We start from the raw sequence: 21,485 nt of genomic DNA on the forward strand, positions 1-21,485 counted from the left end.
CGAAGTACGTTTGGCAGGTAAGATTCTGCTGCCAACAGGGACATCAGGCATCGCTGCTTCTAATATTCCCTCTGGCAGAACAACTCACTCGAGGTTTAAAATTCCACTTGATTCAGAGGTATCACTTGCTTGTGATGTCCCAAAGCAGGGAAGCTTAGCTGCTCTAATCAAAGCTGATGCCCTGATAATTTGGGATGAAGCGTCTATGGCTCGTAAAGAGAATATATAATCATTGGATTTGTTGTTGCGCGATCTCTACCATCCTGATCAGCAATTTGGTGGCAAAGTAATTGTCTTTGGGGGAGATTTTAGACAAGTTTTGCCTATTTTGCCCCGTCGTTCACAAAGAGAAGCTGTTGGTGTTAGTGTTGTCAACTCTTACATTTGGCCCCTTTTAGTCAAATTTTGGTTAACAGAGAACATCAAAGCTAAGGAAGACTTAGTCTATTCAGCTTTTCTCTTAGCCTTGGGCAATGGCCAATTACAATCAGATGAAAGTGCTAATGTACAGCTACCTGAACACATAGTTCAGAATATAGTTGCAAATGAGGATTCAGTTTCTGTGCTAACTGCAATGATTTTCCCAGAAATTTCGAATCCAACATTTGATAGTGGCATATTCAATGAAAGAGCAATCCTCACACCAATGAATGAGGAAGTTGATTCCATAAATGACTACTTAATTGAACAGTTTCCTAGCACATCTACTGTTTATCTAAGCTACGATTCAATCCTTGATGATAATTGTAGCCTCTATCCAACAGAATTTATGAACACACTTTGCCTAGGAGGGATGAGCCCGCATCAACTTGTGCTTAAGGTTAACAGTCATGTAATTTTGTTGCGTAATCTGGCACCATCTAAGGGGATGTGTAATGGTACTCGCCTTATTTGTAGGCACTTTCTTCCTAATTCAATTATTTGTGAAATAGACAATGGCCATTATAAAGGAACATTTTATTTTGTTCCACGTGTGAACTTAAGGCCTTCAACTTCTTCCAAGTATCCTTTTCAGTTTGAACGGATACAATTTCCTCTTAAGCTCAGCTTTGCTATGACTATAAACAAGTCTCAGGGCCAGACTCTCAGTTGTGTTTTAGTATACCTCCCAAAGCCATGCTTCTCGCATGGTCAGCTGTATGTTGCTCTCTCACGTGCAAAAAAAGTCTAAAGAAGTGACAGTGTATACAACTCAGCAATCTGATTCTGTCTCATCATCAGCTCTTTGAAACATCGTGTCCAATGAGGTTTTGAGGCTAGCCAATATCATCTAACTGGAGTGATTCTAAATAAGGTTGAATTTCTGGTATGCAATCTTTTATATATATATCTAGGGCAATTTGTCTATGAATAACCATATTATTAGAGCTTTATATTTGTGTCTTTGTTCTGCAGTTGTTCTAGGCATTGGTGATGCATGCTTCTCATTTGGCACATTGTAAAACACTTGCAGACTATGTGTTATAGCAGTAGTTCTTTTTGGCATGAACACACATTGGTCAGACAAGTTTTTTTTGATTTCTTCCTTTGGTAGTCATTTTATAACAGCACTTTTTTTTTCCCCTGTTCTTTACCACAGGATGTACTATGAACATGTTGTTATATTTTGTAGCCTTTTTTGTATGCACAACAATATATTGTTTGTAATTAGTCTATATATGGCCTGACTATTTTGATATTTATAAATCAATTTTCATCTTCATATTACATATATTATTTGCTTAGCATATAATGTGCAATATAAGACTACATATATTTAATGATAGGAGACTAATTTTTAAAAGAGATATATTTGATGATCTCCTAAAAAGCATCTTTAAAAAATGCCTTGTGTAAATTATATTAAACAAATATTAAACTAAAAAGGTTCAGTTTTAAAAAAAAAAAAAAAACTATTGTTACACTTCCAAGAATTAATAGAGAAGTTATCCAAAAAGTTTTGCAATATTCATAAGTCCCAATAAAATTTCAGCAGTGAAATATCTATTGGTTAACCAAGTATCATCATGGTAAGTTTATTTCCAATGGACAATACACATTATGAATTCTCAGCCAATCAGGAGCCTTTTCCTCTTTAAAAAAATGTGAGTTCATGTGTTGTCCTTGTTCTATTTAAAAGAACCTTCTTCCTTCAACATGCTTATCTCATTTCTCTCTTAAAAAATAGTATCTCTGCAGCTGGCAGCTCATACTTTTCGACTGTTAAGGTATGTGCATTAATGTTCTTGTTTTCATTTCTTTACAGAATTTACTTCTTACATGTCTTCAATAAATAGCATGCCTTCAATAATGGTGGTAACTGTTATTACTTTATGAGTATCTTTGCTGCACTTCTTGTTATTATAGGACTTCTATATTTAGTGTCAAGAGATGTTTTTTGACCATAATTTGGTTAAGTTGCTAGCCTTATTCTGTTTTCAGCTTTAAGCATGTTTTCTTTCATTTGATGTTGTGTTACAAGCCTATATCTAAGATTCCTAACTTGCTAATACATAGTTCATATGGTTCTTATTACAAACCACATTTCTATCTTTCTAATAGTGTTTCCAACACCTTTACTGTCAATTTATTTGATATTGACTAATAAAATTGCTACACTTATTTTAAAAAATGACACTTAATTATTACTGCTACATTCAACAAATTTAGTGCTGCTTAGGGTGTATTTTATTTATGTAAAAAACATCAACTTCACTGTTAGTTTATGTAATACTTTCTGATTACATTATTCGGCTTATTTGTGAAACAAAAGCTTAATTATTACTGCTAATTCAGAAATTAAGTGCTTCTTAGGATGCATTTTACTTGCCTAAGAAAAATTACTAATACATCTAGAACCCTTTGCTTTTTTAATTCTGATTTTATATGTGTTACACATTTCACAAAAATATGTCATTCAGAGTTGATTACCCAAATTTTGTATAATTATTTGGCTAATGTTAAAGAATATGTTTCTTTGTTAAATTGCACAATATAACTTATATACCTTGATTTGTGAACAAAATATATCAACATTTTGGAACAATGTTCACCAATAATCTCAAGTTAAGTAATTCTATACAACCTATAAGATTGTTAAATGATATGGAATAACCTTTTCTTGTATGTAAATGAACTAGATGAAACCTTAATATGTGCCTCTTGATAAGATAACTCCTAAAAACAAGAGGTACAAGATCAAGGTTAAGGTGAAGGAGAAGTCTCCTGCTAAATATCTAGAAGGCAAGAAAGCTTTCCAAAAGCTTGTATTTGAAGATGATGAGGTATATATAGTGCTTTGAATTTTGTTGTGTAGTTAACTAAAGAAATTAGACACGTTCTGATCCGTTTTAATGGTGTGCTGTTAGGGGAATGAAATGAGAGGAACTTTGTTTGAAGATGACATTGAGAACTTTAAGACTGTTTTGGAGCACCAGAAAGAATACATCATATCAGATGCACTAATCAGAAATACTAATCCCATGTTTCGTCACAAAGAAGGTGACTACTACCTGTCTTTTGGAGGCACAACAACAATTCAATCACTGAATCCTAATTCTAGTCCTATTGTGCCAAAATACACTCCCATTGCTGAAGTCCCACCTACAAGCAGTGAGGATGATCGCTATGGTAATATATATTATGTGCTTTGGTATTTTTCTTTCTATTGCAGCTTACTCTTTAACCCTTATTATGTGGCTCATGTGTAGATATTCTTGGAGTCATTGTGCATCTGGAAGACACACGCAAGAAGAAAATAAGCAATGATTATGAATTTGATGTACGAGACATCGTTGTTGTGGATGCCAGTGTGCAAAGGTTATTACACACTAACAGATACACTTAAGCAAATGAACTTATTTATGTGTTTTCTTTTAATAGTAATTTGATATATATGCCAGATGGTTGATGCTCTTGTTATTTCTGTGTATAGAGAGTTAGCTACTAAAGAGTGTGCCAAATTAGCTTCTTGGTATGAATCTTTCCTGGTGGTCAGTTTCCGACACTTGAAGGCAGCCACCCACGGAGGTTAATTCCTACTCAAAATGCTAGAATCGTGTACCTTAACTATATTATGACTTATTTTTGTTTTCATTGCATAGGATTTTCCTTGGCATCTTCTATGACCACAATAATTTATCTCGATCCAGCAGGTCCTGAAGTTAGTGCACTTAAAGCTTGGTAAGTTCATATAATTTTTAAAGCTATTTTGCTTTCAAGATACTTGAGCATAATTTTTAAAACTTTTATGTTTTCAAAATGCTTGGGTAATGGTTGCAACTTTGTATGGGACAGGGTGCTGGAAAATGAAGATTGTCTTGCTGATCATGTGGCGCATCAACTGCAGTCCAAGGAAGCTAGCAGCTCAAATGTCCTGACTTCAGTTATAGAACTTAAGAAGAAAACTGTAATGAAATTTTCATTATTTATACACATGAAGATTACATCGTATAAATATTACATTCAATGAATTATTCTGATGTTAATTTATGCATTTGCAGCCTCTAACAACGACTGCACATGAGCGACACTGGCTCAAAATCACAATATCAACTGCACGGAAAGAGGATATTATAGCTTATGTTGGGTGCAGCGTTTGTGGTAACCATTGTGACAATGTTGACGCGACTAAATTTTACTGTGATAAGTGCAATGATACTTGCACTACAGAAAAGAGGTAGAATATCCTTTCACTAACATCATGAGTTGTATCCTGTTCAACTGCTAACTATACCTGACCTCTTACAGGGTCAGTATCACCTTCTATGCAGCCGATGATACTGCAACTATTCGGTTAACTGCATATGGGAAGCAGTGTGAAAAGTTACTAGGCCTGAAAGAAGCAGAACTAATTGAAAAGAAGGTAAAAGCATTCAATATGCTGCTCTAAGTTAATTATTTATTGTCTACACTTTAAAGTAAACCAGACCACACCTTAAACAACTCTTTTCCTTTGTTATGCAGATATCAGGCTAAGATGGCTTTGACGAATTAGATGCTGCACTTAAAGGAAAACCAGTGCAAGTTGAAGTTGGGCCAACAGGTGCAATCAAGAGGGTTGGCTACCTCAAGTGGGTTATCAAATCAGTTGTTATGGAAGAACCCATGAATGTCAAATCAGTTGGTGCAAAAGAAGCTGAAGATGCCAAATCAGCTGCCGCAAAGGAAGTCATGCCTGCCAAAACAGCTGCTCCAAAAGAAGTCAAGAAAACCAAATCAGTTGCTCCAAAAGAAGTCATGAATGCCAAGAACTAAGGCTTCTTGTAAGAACACGTTATATCGAACAAGAGTAGCTTGTCATTTTGAACGTGTTCTTGCTGGACACCTTTTGAAACAATAGTAAGTTCCTTTTGCAAAAGTCACTGGTGATGATTCTGTACTCCTTAAATGCTCTGCCATGTGAACTTTTATATAATTTGTGTACTTAAGTAGCAACTTATGTATGGTTATCATACCTAGCTTCAAAACTAATATCTTATGGCTACACTTTTGTTATGCAAACATGATGACCAACAAATCTCAAGTCAAGCATTTATTTATTTTATGTTCTGTATTCCTTGGTGATGGCTTATTTGGTATTGATATGACCTTGAAATAGTTCAACCATGTTCTAATTAAGATATTCAAGAAATGCTGAATGATACCATGGTTTTAAATTAATTCATCAATTTTTTTCCAGGTTAGGAATCAATTTGCATAGAAAATCTAATTACATTTTGCTTAAGTACTGTTGGTTTATGTGATGCTTTCTGATTACATTATTGGCCTTATTTTTGTTTCTTAGGATGCATTTTAGTGCTCCACAAATTTAGTGCTCCTTAGGATGCATTTTATTTCCCTTAGAAAAGTTAATGAAACATTTAGAACCCTTTGCCTTTTTCGATTTCGACCATATAAGTGTTACAAATTCCACAAAAATATATCACTCAGACTTGATTGCCCAAATTTTGTATAGTTATTTAGCTAATGTTACACAACATATTTCTTTGTTAAATTGCACATTATACATTAAATTTCACCCAACATATATCATGCAGATCAACTCAAAATTGCAGCAAACATATTTCAAGCAAAAAATTTTAATGCTCCGTTTGATCATTAAAAGTACTTGCAAAAATTTTTAATGCTTAGTGGTACATGAAGGCTATTTCACTCGAGCAATGATTGCAAGTTTTGCAACATAATCAAGCTAATTGGGCTTCTAATAGGAACACACTCCCCTAAGATAAGCTATGCTTATCCTTTTGCATGTGTTCCTATTCGACACCTTTTCACAATGCAAGATTACTTAGCCCATTTGATTTCCCTTGCCTGATCTGCTCTTAGTGCACACTATAGTTATGCCAGCCATACATGTTAATTTCCCTGTCTTTTGAAAACTTTGACTTACTGTCGCAATCAGCGCCTTATTCCTGTAACTTTTGCTAGAACTGATTTGCTATGGCTATGTGTGCTTTTGATGTAATTAGTTTAACACTTGTGCTCCAGGCTTAAATTAATGCACTTAACTATTGACCTGCATATCTATACCTGCTACTTTTGCTTAATTCAATGCTATTAACATGTTGTTTCACATGCCTAATGAAGTGATCACTTTTTTCAAATCACAAGACTCTGATAGCCTCATGATATCACATAGTTTCAGAAACTCAAAGAGTGATCCTTGCATTAATTCAATCTTTCAGTTTGCAACACAATACTTAATCTTTGTGAACATCGGTCATTTTGAAAATCGTTTCCAATTCTTCCAACTATTATGCTCAATATCATTCAAGGTCATTTCAGAAATCGGTCAAATTACAAAACACTGTCAAAGAAACCATAACCCACAAAGCTAAGCTAACTAAATATATTGGTAACACTGTTATTCTTTAAATCAAAGCTACTAATACTACACATCCTCCCGATAAAGTTAGACATATAATGAATATAATCGCTACTGAACAACCAATCCATATAATCTTCACCTTCTAAACACCTTTCCTCCTTAATCAAATAAATACATGAGCTATGCAGCTTAACTCTCTATTGTCCTGATCCTTCTTCCCTTTCAAAACCTAGAAGGCTAGAAGGATATGTATCTGTAACAACCTTAACTAGCTCACATGAAGTCTTAACAGTCCTGTAAGCCAAACATACTTATAGTTCATGATTTTAATGGCAACTAATGAAGGATCTAATTTTTGGACAATTAACTGTATTTTGCTTCCCATGTGCATTCCAAACCAGAAGTAACAAGAAAATGCTAGCCCAACTAAAATTGAGTTCAAAAACTATCAATTAAACCAACAACTAATTAACCAACATTCACTTCATACGAAATACCTCTGATTATATATAGCTGAATAAATAAAAATTTAGACAAACATATTTATAAAACCTTCAATATTAAATATTCCAAACATAATATATATATAAAATAAGAATATCAGAGTCATTACACCTACATAATATATATAGAGGCCAGTATTTCCAACAAAAAAATTACATTAAACCATTTAGACAGCTAGCTGGCCCTAGAATGACTATCTACTTAACCAAAATCTATACTGCATAAACTACTTGCTTAGCTTAATCAGAGTCAAACCCAAAAGCTCATCACCAGACACTATGATGGTATGGGTAGCCAATGTCTTCTTCAGATTCTCCATCATACCACGAATCATATTCTGCCTGCAACCCATCTTCCTCCTCTTCGTTTTCTTCTTCTTCCTCTGAGCCCCTCTCCTGATTAATCTGTGGTTGTTGTTGCTCTTGCTGCGCCACACCAACGTTTACCTCACCAATTGCAGACTGCTCCTGCACTCCTTCAGCATGAACAACAACGGTTGAAGAGATTACCTGTTTCACAACAAGCTCTTCATCACTGATTTCCATGTCCGCTTCCCCTCCCTCGACACCAACACCTAAAACCTCATTACCCTTGCTACACTGACCCCTGCTTTTGGATGATTCCCCTTTGAAACCCACATAGCTCCTCTTTCCGAGGTTCTTCGTCGCTGTCGCTATCGCTGTCAACCTGAATCGGAGAAGCAAAGTTACTACCAATTCTAATCCCCTTATTCTTGTTCTTATCCTCGGCAACTGGGATCGAAGGAGCAGAGCTGCTGCCAATTTTAAGCCCCTTATTCTTCTCCTTTTCCCGAGCAACCTCAGCGCACTTTGCAAGTTGTTCATCGATATCTTGCATTTCCTTCGCCAGCTCTGTTAATTTTTGGGTTGCATCAAGACGAGCCTCATCCGCTGCGTAATATCGACCCCAAAGGTTTTCTTTCCTTCTTTCTAAGAATTTATGATACCATTCTGTAAATGGAGTGTCTTCATCGCTTTCTGCCATGAAAGAGCTTAAGTTTCGAAGTTTAATGGAAGATTAGAAATGCCGAATACGAAAAGCTCTTTCAATTTGCATCAAAAGAAAAGAGAGGGTTTTTGGAGATATGTGACTGATCACTCTCCCTTTTTAATACACCCCAAGCCGTCACTTGACGTCTTTTCGAATGTCTTCATAGTATGCAGAAGAAGAAAGGTCGCCTTGTTTCAGAAAATGCACAATGATCGAGGAAACGCTACAGTTTTAAAACTAATACTCTATAATTTTTTTTGGAGCAATAAGCTTGTTATATATAACTACTACTAAGAGTATCCAAAAATAGAAAGCAAGTTTCTTTCACATTTGTTTAATACCAAACCAACTTACACACTCATATAATAAATTTTTCCCGGAATTTTTGTTTAATACAAAACGTTTACTACATTATAAAAGGATTGTTTTAATTTCAACCCAATTAACCTCATACATTAAAACGATAGTTTTTAGCTTATACCCAATTAACAAAATAGTGTCGAGCAAAAACTTAGACGAGTGTAAATTAAATACGCGTTGTTCCATTTTAAAAAATTAATGAGTACTAAAACTCACATGTAGTAAATTATTAAAATATAAATTTTAATTTTTAAAGTGTCATTTCTTATTTATATTTTACTCAAATGTTACCCTTCAAGCCTTTTTCTACCAAGGTTTATTGACATCACCTACATTTCATTATTGATTGGCCTATTTAAGTTGTTTTATTTCTTAGTTATTGAATTAAGCCCACAAAGCCAAGCTCTTGCAACCTTGCCCCTATAAAAGACAAAAAATATCTTATTAGCTACCTTTTCGTAATATAAGCCCATTGTATAGATTTAAAGCTAGACTATGGTACGCCCAATTTAACTTATCATTCTATAATTGAGTCATGCAATCATATTTTCTTAATTTGATACAACATTATAAAGTATTACTACATAGATAACAAAAACATTACTAATCTATAAACATCGATACCATTGTATTTATAGATAAAACAAATGCTTCGACAAATTAATTATGCATTTACATTAAACACTAAACGGAATCCTGCCGATTGGCCAAACGGAGCATTAAAAATGGCAATAATGTGATGAAAATTTGCAAGGCCTCCTTACGAGGCAGATTTACTACGACAATAAAATCAAAATGATGTTACATTAATATTAAATATAATAATATATTTATTTTATTATAAATTGAATATCAAGGCTTTCTTAGAGGATCAGAAAATAGATCTGATTCATTTACTCAACGATAGTTTTTCCAGTGAATTCAGTAACCAACAACATTGAATTTGGACCTCCCACATTTTACATGGATTATTGTTTATGATTTTATATACCAAATCCTATTAATTAACATATTGTCATTGTTTGATATATCTATCACCCTTACATCTTAAATGCATTCCAATAATAAATTTACACATTTAGCTTGTTGATGCTAAATAAAAATATCGTTCTATAATGTTGTCAATTTATTCGACTTGTTGATTTATATTTGATTTATTTATCCCGATAACCAAAGTGCTGCGTGCGCATCGCGCGCGTGCACCACAACTAGTATGATAAAGGACAGAAAGATATGATAAAGATCCGGAAGAGAGATTTGTATGGTGTAATGGTGCCCCACTTCATGAAGTATGCAGCCTCACTTGGGTACCACTTGGCTCCCTAAATGCTCATCTTTTTTTTTCATCTTAATTAGACGGTGATTACTCATTTATGATCTTTTAATTGTCTTCTAATTGCTCCTTAAATTTTCTTACTCGTGGAAATAAAATGAGAAAAGCTTATTGGAGAAAGGGCGAGATCGAGGAAATACAATTGGCACATTTGTTTACTCCCTCTATTTTGTATTTGTTAACACATTTTACTGAATGTAAAATATTGGGTGCGTCCACTCATACACTCATACCCAACACTTCGTGCGTCCCGTACTATTTTGCCTTCTCCATCTCTCTCCTCTACTCATCATATTTCTAGATCTAAATTAAAGAGAAATTCACATCAATTGCAAAAACAATTATAATTAATCCAAAGGAGGTGAACTTTTCAGAAAAATCAGGAAAAAAAAAAGATCCAAAATTTAATTCATTACATTTGTTTAGAAGGACCAGCTTCAATGTCGATCACGGTCGTAGGAAGAATGGGAGATGGCGCAAGTGTTATTCTAATTAAGCAATAAAACATAAATTACTTATATCATGATGCGTGAACCAAACTGATAGTATCCGTGTCGTGGAGAATCACTGACCTAAAAGACGATTTTGCGCTACCTCCAGGTGTAGTAGATTAGAAGCGGTCGCCCTCCATGATAAGCGCCGGAGTTTATGTGCACTCACAAACCAGACTGAAATTCAGAATACTTGCCCGGAAAACAGAAGAACAGAAATCATGGTTAGATGATTTTTAGAGAAGAGAGAAGATTGGAATTGTTGTGTATTTTGGCTGATGAAAAACCGAGTATATATAGCCAGCAAATGGAAAACGGCCAGCATAAAACGAGGGAAGAACCTAGCAAAAAAATTGTCCAAATGAACTCGGTTAGTCAAGAAACAGTCAGCTATAATCAAAGGATTAATGGCTGATTAAATTCTGTAACTGTAAAAATATCCCAACAGTCAAAAAGGAATATTATGTCAACAACGAAATTAAATAAAATTTCTCAGCTCCAAAATAGTAAGAGGGACCCACGCCCGCGCATCGCATTCCCCAAGACTAGGGATGGAAATGGATCGGGTTCGGATCGGGTGGAGCTCCACCCGCATCCATCCGTTTTACCCGATCCATTCGTTACCCGCATAATACATCACCCGAAATCCATCCGTCCATCATCCGCGGGTGAAACAGATGGGCCGGGTGGTAAACGGGTGGGTGAATAAAAATTATTTTTTGATAAAAAAAAAACTTGAGAAAACTATTTTGACCCTTTAATATTAAAATAGTTATTGTAAAATAATTGTGATATGTCAAATATTAACATAAAAAATAAAATATAATCGTACCATACAACTTCTAATATGCAAATATTATATATGTATAAGATATTTATATGTATTTTTTAAAAATAAGAATATTTATTATACTAAACGGATGGATGGATGGGTGACGGATGGGATTAACCACCACCCGAATCCGACCCGATCCATCACCCGATTCACCTGTCACCCGCCTCTCATCCATATAAACCGGGTTTTTCACCGTTTAATAAAGCGGATGGACCGGGTGGTCGTATCATCCGTTGGGTATTTCCATCCTTACCCAAGACCCGAGGCCTGTGCCTAACCCGACCCAGTCCGACTCGGCGCGCGTGCGTGTGTGTGGTATAACACCCACCTCCCACTCACTCAACTAAGTAGTGCTAAAGCACTATAATATAAAAACAAGGTAAAACACTCTTCCCTAACCAATGTGGGACTTTTTCCTTTCATTTATTTATTTTTCTCTCTCTCTTTGTTTTTCCCAACTCTCTTGTTTTATATCAAGAACTTCCAACATCAACATTTTGAGAAAAGCATCATCATCATCATCATCCGCGTTGCCCGCCATTGACGGGCTTCTTGAAGGTCAAAGCTTCTCTCTCTTTCTCTCTCCTTTGAAAGTGTGATTGTGTGTTGTTTTATTTTCGATGAGAGAGAATAAAAAATGGTGATATGGTGGGGATTGGTGGGTGGGTTCGGTGGTTAGGTGTTTGGTGGTTTATGGTTGATGGGTGTGATGAGATCAGTGGCGTGGATGTGTGGCCATTGTGGGTTTCTTTGAGAAAGAAATTAAAGAGAGGAAGAGGAGGAAAGAGGATAGAGAAAAAAATGATTGTGGGTATGTATTTAATATTAGCCAATAAAAGATTTACATCGGCCAATAAAATGACTATATCAGCCAATCATGTACGATATCAATCAACATTAGAAATATATCAAACATTAATAAAAGTGTATCATCTAACAAAAAGAATCTATCAGCCAACAAAAGATATATATCAGCCAACAAGAGTAATATATCAGTCAATAACATGTACTTAACAGCCAAGAGACGAAACATATCATCCAACAAAAGGATGATATCAGCAAACAAATGAAGGATATAAGCCAAAATAATTAATATATAAGCAAATAAATGTCTGATATTAGCCAAGAGATGGAACATATCAGCCAACAAATGAAGCATATCAACGATAAAATCAGCAAATAAAAGCAACATGTAAGCCAACAAAAAATATATATATATCAGCCAACAAAATATGCATATCAGCCAACAAGAGGAGTATACCAACCAACACAAGGAATATATCAGCCAACAAAAGTTGCATATCATCCAATAAACGGATGAAATCAGCAAACGAAAGCAATAGGTAAATCAACAAAATAAACATATTAGCCAACAAAATGATACATATAAGCCAAAAATTAAATTATACGTATCATCAGCCAACAAAATAAATATATAAGCCAATTAAAGAACCATATAAGCCAAATGATGTACGATATCAGCCAACAAAAGGAACCTATTAAAAATTAAAAATAAAATATATCAGCCAACAAAAAGAATATATTAGCCAACACAAAAACCATATTAACCAACAAATGAAAAATATCAGCCAACACATGAAACATACAAGCCAATGAGTAAAATATATCAGCCAAGCCTCTCGCACCAAGCAGTTAGTGCGTCCATACGCACGCAATAACTTCTTTTTATTGAGACACACATTAATATACGAAGTATATTAACTTTATATACTAATATGTTCTTGATAATATTTGGAGATAGATGTTGAGATGACTCAAACATAACTCAACAAGACTATATATTACTTTTTTCTTAAGAAAAAATCACAAAAGTAATTTAATATAATCTATGTAGATAGTTGCGAAAGTTAAACATGTCAACTAAAAAGATTCAAATTAAATATTTAATTCATTTTTGAATTCATGTGACACTTCTTATTTTGACATAAAACTGATATTATTTAATTTTTTCTCTCTTCCGCGAGATATTGTTATATATATTCGGGTGCACCGTACATCTATGAGCATTTTGTTCTCATTTTGATGATTGTTTTTCATTTAATCATCGTAGTAAGAATAAAAAACTAATTTTGGGTTAGTTGGGTGCACATTACACCTGGGTGTGTACAACATATTTCACCCATCCACCATTTGCATTAATTCCAGGGTGTTCTCCATCACACAAATCAGGATAAAAATTAGGATACCCAAAATCAGAACTTGATAAGATTTCGTAGATTCTGGAATCGAGACGGCCTAGACAAAAGCTTCCACTTCTAAGTTGGTAAAATTAAGTACCTATTGCAACAAGTCTCGTTTCAGGTTCTCAATTTTTCCAAACCGAACCCTCTAGGGTACCTGGTCAATGTATATTTCAATGTTGGCAGTCAAAATCGGGACAAGTACCTGATAAATTAAATCCCACCACTTAACCCAAATCATACATCAATTTAAGCCTAATCTTAAAAAATAAAAAATAATATATATATATATATATATATATATATATATATATATATATATATATATATATATATATATATATATATATATATATATATATATATATATATATATATATATATATATATATATATATATATATATACATACTACCTCCGCTTCGAGTTACTTGCAACACTTTCCAAAAATGGATGCTTCACATTACTCACAACAAAATTTTTTCTTTCCTATTTTAGTAAGTTTTACCCTACAAATTGACATATTTACCCTTACTTTATTTTTTTAAAACCAACTTATTACTACTAATCTGTTTTATTTATAATTAACCTTAGATTAATTTATTTAACCATTCCCACCATATTTACCCAATTTATTTAAAACTTTACAAATTCCCAACTACTTCCTTCAATGAATCAGCATTCAATTGAAGTTGGGTGTGGTTGAATGAATTCAATTCTGGAATTGATGTTCCAGAAATCAAACCCAACCCTAGTTCTTCATATACCCATCTATCTCTCTCTTTCTCTATCTTTCTCTCTCTCTCCCAACTCTCTATCTCTCTCTCTAATTCTACTCTGTTATCTCCTTTCTCTCTCTCTCTCCCAACTCTCTATCTCTTTTTCTCTGTAAAAATGGCTTCCTCTGATGAAGAGAACCCAGATCTGATGGGCTACGAGTCCCTTTCTGCTGCTACTAAAAGATCCAACCCTCGTCCTTCTTTTGCTACCACCTACATCCCCCGTCGGGGATCTGGTGTGATGAAACCCCTTCGCCGCGCTTCTGTTATTGCGCGTCGGAAAATTAGGGGTGCTAAATTGGCCGAGTTTTTAAGCGACAAGGAGGAGAAAGTAAAGCTTGCTTCTGGATCTAAAAGGCCCGCTCCAAGTTCCACCGTTGTTGATCTGGACCCTGTACCTATCTCCGTGGTACTTCCTGTAGAAAAACCCGCCGGAGATGCTGTCTCCGTCGCCATTGTACCTGCTGCTGGGGTTCCAGACACCGGATCTGAGACTGGGGAGTCTGAACCCGTTGAATTGACTGCTGAGGAGGTTCTCCGCCCACCTGAGTCCCACCCCATGCTGGCTGTGGTGGAAGATGCCCCTACTTCTGGTGCTAAGCGCATACGGTCTGGGCTACCTGCTGGTTTGGAGCCTGATGATGTCTACTCGGTTTATCACCAGATCTACTATCCCCAGTTCTCCAACCCCCATAACTAAATGGGCAGCGTAATCTCTTAAACCCTAAAGTTTAATTTTTTTTGCCAGTTAATTTGTTTGTTTTAGTTAATTGCATCAATTTGTGGGTGATAATTGGTTATGTATGTTGTTTGAGTCCTTTTTTGTGATATGATAGTTGGTTGGACTTCAATTGTTTATACTCCTGTTTTACTTGGTTTGAATACAATATTTGGTTTGGATTATTGATTAATTTGGCTGTGTTGGTTAATTTTGATTGTTCGTTGTGTTGGTTAATTTTGATATTTGGCTTTGTTAGTTAATTTGGATTGTTGGGGTTGTTGGTTAATTTGGATTGTTGGCTGTGTTGGTTAATTTTGATATTTGGCTTTGTTGGTTAATTTGGATTGTTGGGGTTGTTGGTTAATTTGGATTGTTGGCTGTGTTGGTTAACTTGGATTGTTGGCTGTGTTGGTTAACTTGGATTGTTGGTTGTGTTGGTTAGTTTGGATTGTTTCCTGTGTTGGATCTTAGGGTAGTTGGATGTGTTTTCTCATTGGGGGTTGTTAACTGTGTTGGATCATTGGAGTAGTTGCCTCTGTTTGTTATTCACTAACTTGCTTGTGTTGGCTATGTTGGTTGAATCTGTACTTGGCTGTGCTATAGTTGTTGATTGTAGTTGGTGTTGTTGTTGATGCCTAATATGTATATGTATGTGTATTGGCATATGAGTCCCCCACTAGGCCCCTTAGATGCAATGAGTCCCAAATTGTGTATTGCATCAGTGACACTTAGTTCTCCAAATGATGAAGGGACTCAACTGATAGCTCATTGTTCAGTGTGGAGGCTCTAGTGACTTCTTTTGAGGTTGCTGTTGAGGTGCCCACTGTCAAGATTGCTTTGAGTGAAAAACACCCTATCTGATGGAATTCTTTTGCATTTTCATTCAATCAAAAACATGTGAAGCTTACAAAAGTTAGGACAATAATCCTTTGACCCCTAATACATGACTGCCTAAAAATGAGGACTATGTATTTACCAAAATACACATAACCAATACTTAAACAAAAAAACAAAAAAAATTTAGTTTAGGCTTCCCTGGTTATGTGTGGCAGTCTATGAGTCTCAAAAGCATATTAATTGTCCCTTGCTTACTTAGTCTGCATCTACCTCCATGTTGGCATCTTGCTGTTGGTTGCTTTTTGATGGCACTTCTATTGTGTTCAAATACTGCACCACTGTGTTTAGAACCTCTCTGTCTACTTGTAGCAAGTCTGGTAATTGGCCTAGATTGTCCAAATGTCTCTTTTTCATGTGTGGTGGAACAAAGTTTTTGTTGCCCTTCCTTTCTAGTATTTCAAGCATGACAGACTGAAGGGTAATCCATGTATACTAGTTAACTGTTGGATCAAATGCCTCCCAAGCTTCTTTCACCTTTTCTAATAATTCATCTAGATTTTTAGGGAAAGACTGATACTAAATGGACTGTATTACCCTAAACAGACCTAAATCCAACACATTTAAGTCTGGACTTTGTGCTGGTTGGTAAACAAACTCAATGTTGAACCCATTTGCATGACATGCTTCTGTGAATTCTGTATCCTTAGGGACTTGGTGAGGCCTAGCATTATCCCACTGTATAAGGATATCCTTTGGTAGCTGGGGGGACCATTTCTCATGTATAGCTGGAATGACATGGTTGAGTAGCATGTCTCTTATAGCATCCTTGTTTACAGACTGGACAGCCTTAGTTTCCAAAGTTCCCTTGGCTCTGTTCTTGCTTGTCTTCTTTGCTATGTCATACTTGACAAAAGGAAACAACCCAAACTTGCCATCATGCAAAAGATATTTGTTTTCATCATATAGGGGCTTTCCAACCATGCCCATGAACATAGCCTTCAATTTAAACCTCCTAGACTGTTGAGCTCTGTATGGGTTGTCTTCGTTTGGTAGCAAATAAAATGTTCCTGTTTCTGGGTTCAAGTAGAACCACTTTTCATCAATATGAATTGTGTGCTTCATATCTCTGAAAGTTGGGTTCCCAACAGCTGGAACAGGGTGAACATAGCTTAACACCCACTTTAGTCTTGCTATTTTGTGATTGTCTGTCGGTGCTTGGTGATTGCTTGATGTGTGTGTTCTAAGTCTGCCTTGTTTCTTTAATCTGTGTATCACTGAGGAAGAAACATGAAGGGCAGCAGCATAGCTTCTTTCAGTGGTCCTCTTATACAGAGGAACAGACACTAACCACTCATCAAAATATTGTTTGGGTTTAGGCCCAGTCTGTCCTAATTTTTTGGTCCTCACATCAATTGCAGTCCCCTCCCCTAAATGTTTTTTAATTACCTGGAACCATCTAGTTGTTGTTGATCTGTGAACATTGTGTTTTCTGGCCATTTTGGATAAAAATCCAAAAGGTAATGAGTCCCCTTCCATGTTCACCAAAATTTCATCAACTAGTTATCTCTTTTCTTCCAAAGTGAGTTCTCTGTTTGGCCTTCTGGCATGACCTTCTTCAGTTGGAGTCCCCTCTGTCTCTATTTGTGTCTCATCAACATCTGCATCATACCCACCATCTGCTTGTTCATCATTCTGTTGCTCTTGTTCCATTTCTGATTCATGTTGCCCTGAGTCATGAAGTCCCATGCTGTAGTAGTCCCATTGTTGCTGTTCATCTTCATACATTTGATGCATGCCAAAAAAATCAGATTCAAAGAATTCCATGAGTCCCCTTGGTTTTTTTGCAGAGCGAGTGAAGGTGATGAAGTGGTGGCTGTGGGTTTTTTTTTTGCGGTCTTCAGTGGAGCCTAATTCAGTAAATATGGATGTTGCATCAACTAACTCAGCACTTAGAATTAGGATTTTTAACAACTAATGTTAGTTCAAATGTAATTTAGTAGGGCTGCCTGTATTTTGTGAACTTGATTACTTGTGGTTTCTGTGGATTTTGTCAAACTGAATTTATCACCCCCCCCCCCCTCTCCCAAATAAACCCCTCTGAAATGAATGTGAAAAAAGATGGGTTTATTAGGAGGGGTGACCTCTTTATAAAGAGGTCCTTTTGATTGAAAAAATTGAAAAATTTGAATTTGGGTGACCTTTAAATTTTTCGTGCAAAATTTGGGAGGGAAAAATAAAATTCCCAAAAGTAGTGGGAAACTACTCTGGAAATCAGACATAAAAGGGGGGGAAAAACCCCACTAAAAAAATTCCCCCCACATGCTAAGAAAAAGTTAATAAGGGACCACTTCCTTTCCCTCCAATTTATCTCTCCTAATACTACCCCCACCCCTTAATTAAACACACTCCAATCTTTTACCTCGGCCTCCGCAAACTTGTACTTTGTTGCAAGTAACTCGAAGCGGAGGTAGTATATATGTGTGTGTGTGTGTGTGTGTGTGTGTGTGTGTGTGTGTGTGTGTGTGTGTGTGTGTGTGTGTGTGTGTGTGTGTGTGTGTGTGTGTGTACAACTAATCCCCTTTCAATTGTTGTTACAGGGGATCGATCATGCAGTCCTCCTTACCTAGTGTAGCCCCAATCACCACTACACCAACAGTCAATTGGTAATTTGCTAGATATATATTATTGTTAGTTTGTTGGCTTGTGAGTTGTAAGAGTTGTGAATATGTAAGCAACCAAATTAATTTATACTACCTCTGTTCATGAAAGTTTGACTCATTTGCTATTCATATTGTCAAAATAAAATAACTTTGGCCACATTTGTATAATTTATACAATCAAAATGAATTAATAAGTTTGATCTTATTAGATTCCCTTAATGATAAATTTTTCAAATATAAACTTTTTAAAATATTAACTTATACATAGCCGAAGTTATTAATGGTCAAAGATATTCATTTTAAGCAAAGATCTTATTAGACCGTGTAAATGCAAAGTGAGTCAAACTTTTAGCAAAAGATGGAGTACTATTTTGCAAAAATGAACTTAGTAATTATAAGACAAGGTACCCAAACATTTTTCAATTTAAAAATGAAAAGAGGGTACATTCGAAAAACAAAGATCAAAGGGGCACAACATAGAAAAATTCATAGTATTAAGTAAATTAATGAAAATTTTAACGCCAGGTTAACAATAAGGGTATAATATATACGAAATCTAAATTATTAGGGTATCGTGTGTAACTTTCAAAAAGAGGTGGTATAAAGTAGAAAAGTGAAAAACACAAGTGTACAACATAGAAAAACCCAAAAATAAAATAATATGAAACGTCAAAAAATTCATATATGAATTTCAACAATAATTAAGATGTTTAAAAATTCACAAAATATATGAAATGTGAAATAACTTAATCTATCTCACTATACATTCGGACACACATAATAGTTTCACTTATAACAAAATATCATTATAAACATAATAATCCTTCCCTACCTTTTTGAAAGGCATGACTACACAAAAAATTTCATAACCATAAAAAACCTAGCCTCCTCTCTATCTATTCTTTCTCCTAAATTCTAGCGTTCTTTGTTGACTTTGAAGGGGCTTTCATCTGATTTACTGGTAAAAGCACTAATCTTTGTTTCTTTTAAGTTTTTTGTTTAGGTTATGATAATGTTTCTCTCGAAAAAAGGGGTTTGCCTCTTCGAAAGACAAGGTTTTTTCCATCTCTATTTAAAGACAGAATTTTTCTAACTCCTTTGAAAGACAATGTGTTATTTGCGTTTGATATGGTCTCCAGTGTTAGTTGTAGGGCTACGATTGATTATTGATTGAATTCGGATTACGAAAGCATCGCAAGATTTTCCTTCCTCACTAAATTATGAAGCAACAATGGATCTACTCAAAAAATTGAATTAGTCAACGAATTGAGAATGTGCCGAACAGTTATATTTATGTATATTAGGATTCTTAATTGGCCCTTCCCTGGTAAATTCTTGTTTGATTTTGTTATATTGTTTTTCATTATCGTTAATTGCCAATTGTAGATTTCATGACTTTATTTAATGAAATATAGTCCTTAGACTCCTTTAAAAAAAAAAGTGACCAAAAAAACTACAGATTCGAAATCTTGGTTAAATTTGATCATGAAAACTCCGAATCTGAATTGACCAAAAAAAAAACCTAAGCTTTGTTGAATTCATGCCTGAATTTCCATGTGTTCATTAATTGAAAACAATTACGAAACATTGGTCGATTTCATGGTGAAACTCGCCAAATAACCAAAAAAAAATACAGTGAATGTGGTCGAAGGTTGGAAGTGGAGAGAGAAGTGGAAGCTAGCGTAGAGAGAGAAAGAGGATACCAAATTCGTAAAACAACAAATGAAAGTTATATTAAACTTAATTCAACCCTAGGTTTTTATATTAGGCCTAATGCTTTTTAAAAAAAATAAAAATTATTTTACGACGATTGTAACCATCGCTAATAATAAGTAAAACGTCATGATACACGATTAACCGTCGTAACTATTTCAATTTTTTCAATTATTTTTGACATCTACTTTTAAAAAAATTATATTCATGTACCCATTGCAACGGTTTCATAAATTGTTGTATATGTATATTACTTTTAAAATCTGTAACGGTCTTACTGGATTTCATAGACAAACTGTCATAATTTGACCCTTTTTAGTAATGAAAAGGAACACGAATATGTTTTTCTATGTGTTTCTTTCTGAAGAAAAACTTCAAATTATATAGAAAGCCTCGAAGACTCAAAACGGATGGAAGGCAGTATATCAATCTTTGAAAACTACTCTCTCTCTCTCTCTCTCTCTCTCTCTCTCTCTCTCTCTCTCTCTCTCTCTGTGTGTGTGTGTTTTTTAAAATGCTACATTTGGGCTTGCACATTTGTCTATGTACAACTTTAACCATCAATATCTTCAATCGTATAAAATTATTTTTTAAAAAAATCTATACTAATATATTAAAAGGCATTCCTAAAAATGTCAACATGCCACTTAGTTTCTATTTTGTTGTGCCACGTCATCTTCCCACCATCTCATGATGCCACAGCACAATCAAACAATGCCACATCACCCAAGCAGATAACATTATTACTCCATATAAAAACATAAGGATAAGGAGGTTCGAACCCTCAACATTTAATAACACATATGACTATTTAACCATCTAAGCTAATATCAACTATGTTGTTTATATGGAAAAAAAATTCATATAACTACAAACCACAAGGTTTAATTAAAAAAATAATAATAAAAAAAAGTTGCATTCAAAGAATAACTCAATTATGGTTTGAGAGTGACAATTGCAGTTTTAAAAAGCCTTTAAAAAAAGTTACTGATTGTACGTCTACAACAATAGCAACACGGGGCAATGCCCGGGGTCACTCACTAGTTAATCCCTACCTTATAAAAAGTGGGAAGTTGTTCTTATGAATAGTGCACGGACCTTTTTGCCCTTCAAAATGTTTATTTACATTCTTACCCCTTTATAATCCCTACCCATTAATGAGTTTTGCGCTTTAATTTCTATCTCCTCAATCTTTATTCACCATCCCTGAAGAAAACCCAAAGAAGATGAAG

The sequence above is a fragment of the Chenopodium album genome, chromosome 1 (assembly GCF_948465745.1).
Source record: "Chenopodium album chromosome 1, dcCheAlbu1.1, whole genome shotgun sequence".
Taxonomy (NCBI): domain Eukaryota; kingdom Viridiplantae; phylum Streptophyta; class Magnoliopsida; order Caryophyllales; family Amaranthaceae; genus Chenopodium; species Chenopodium album.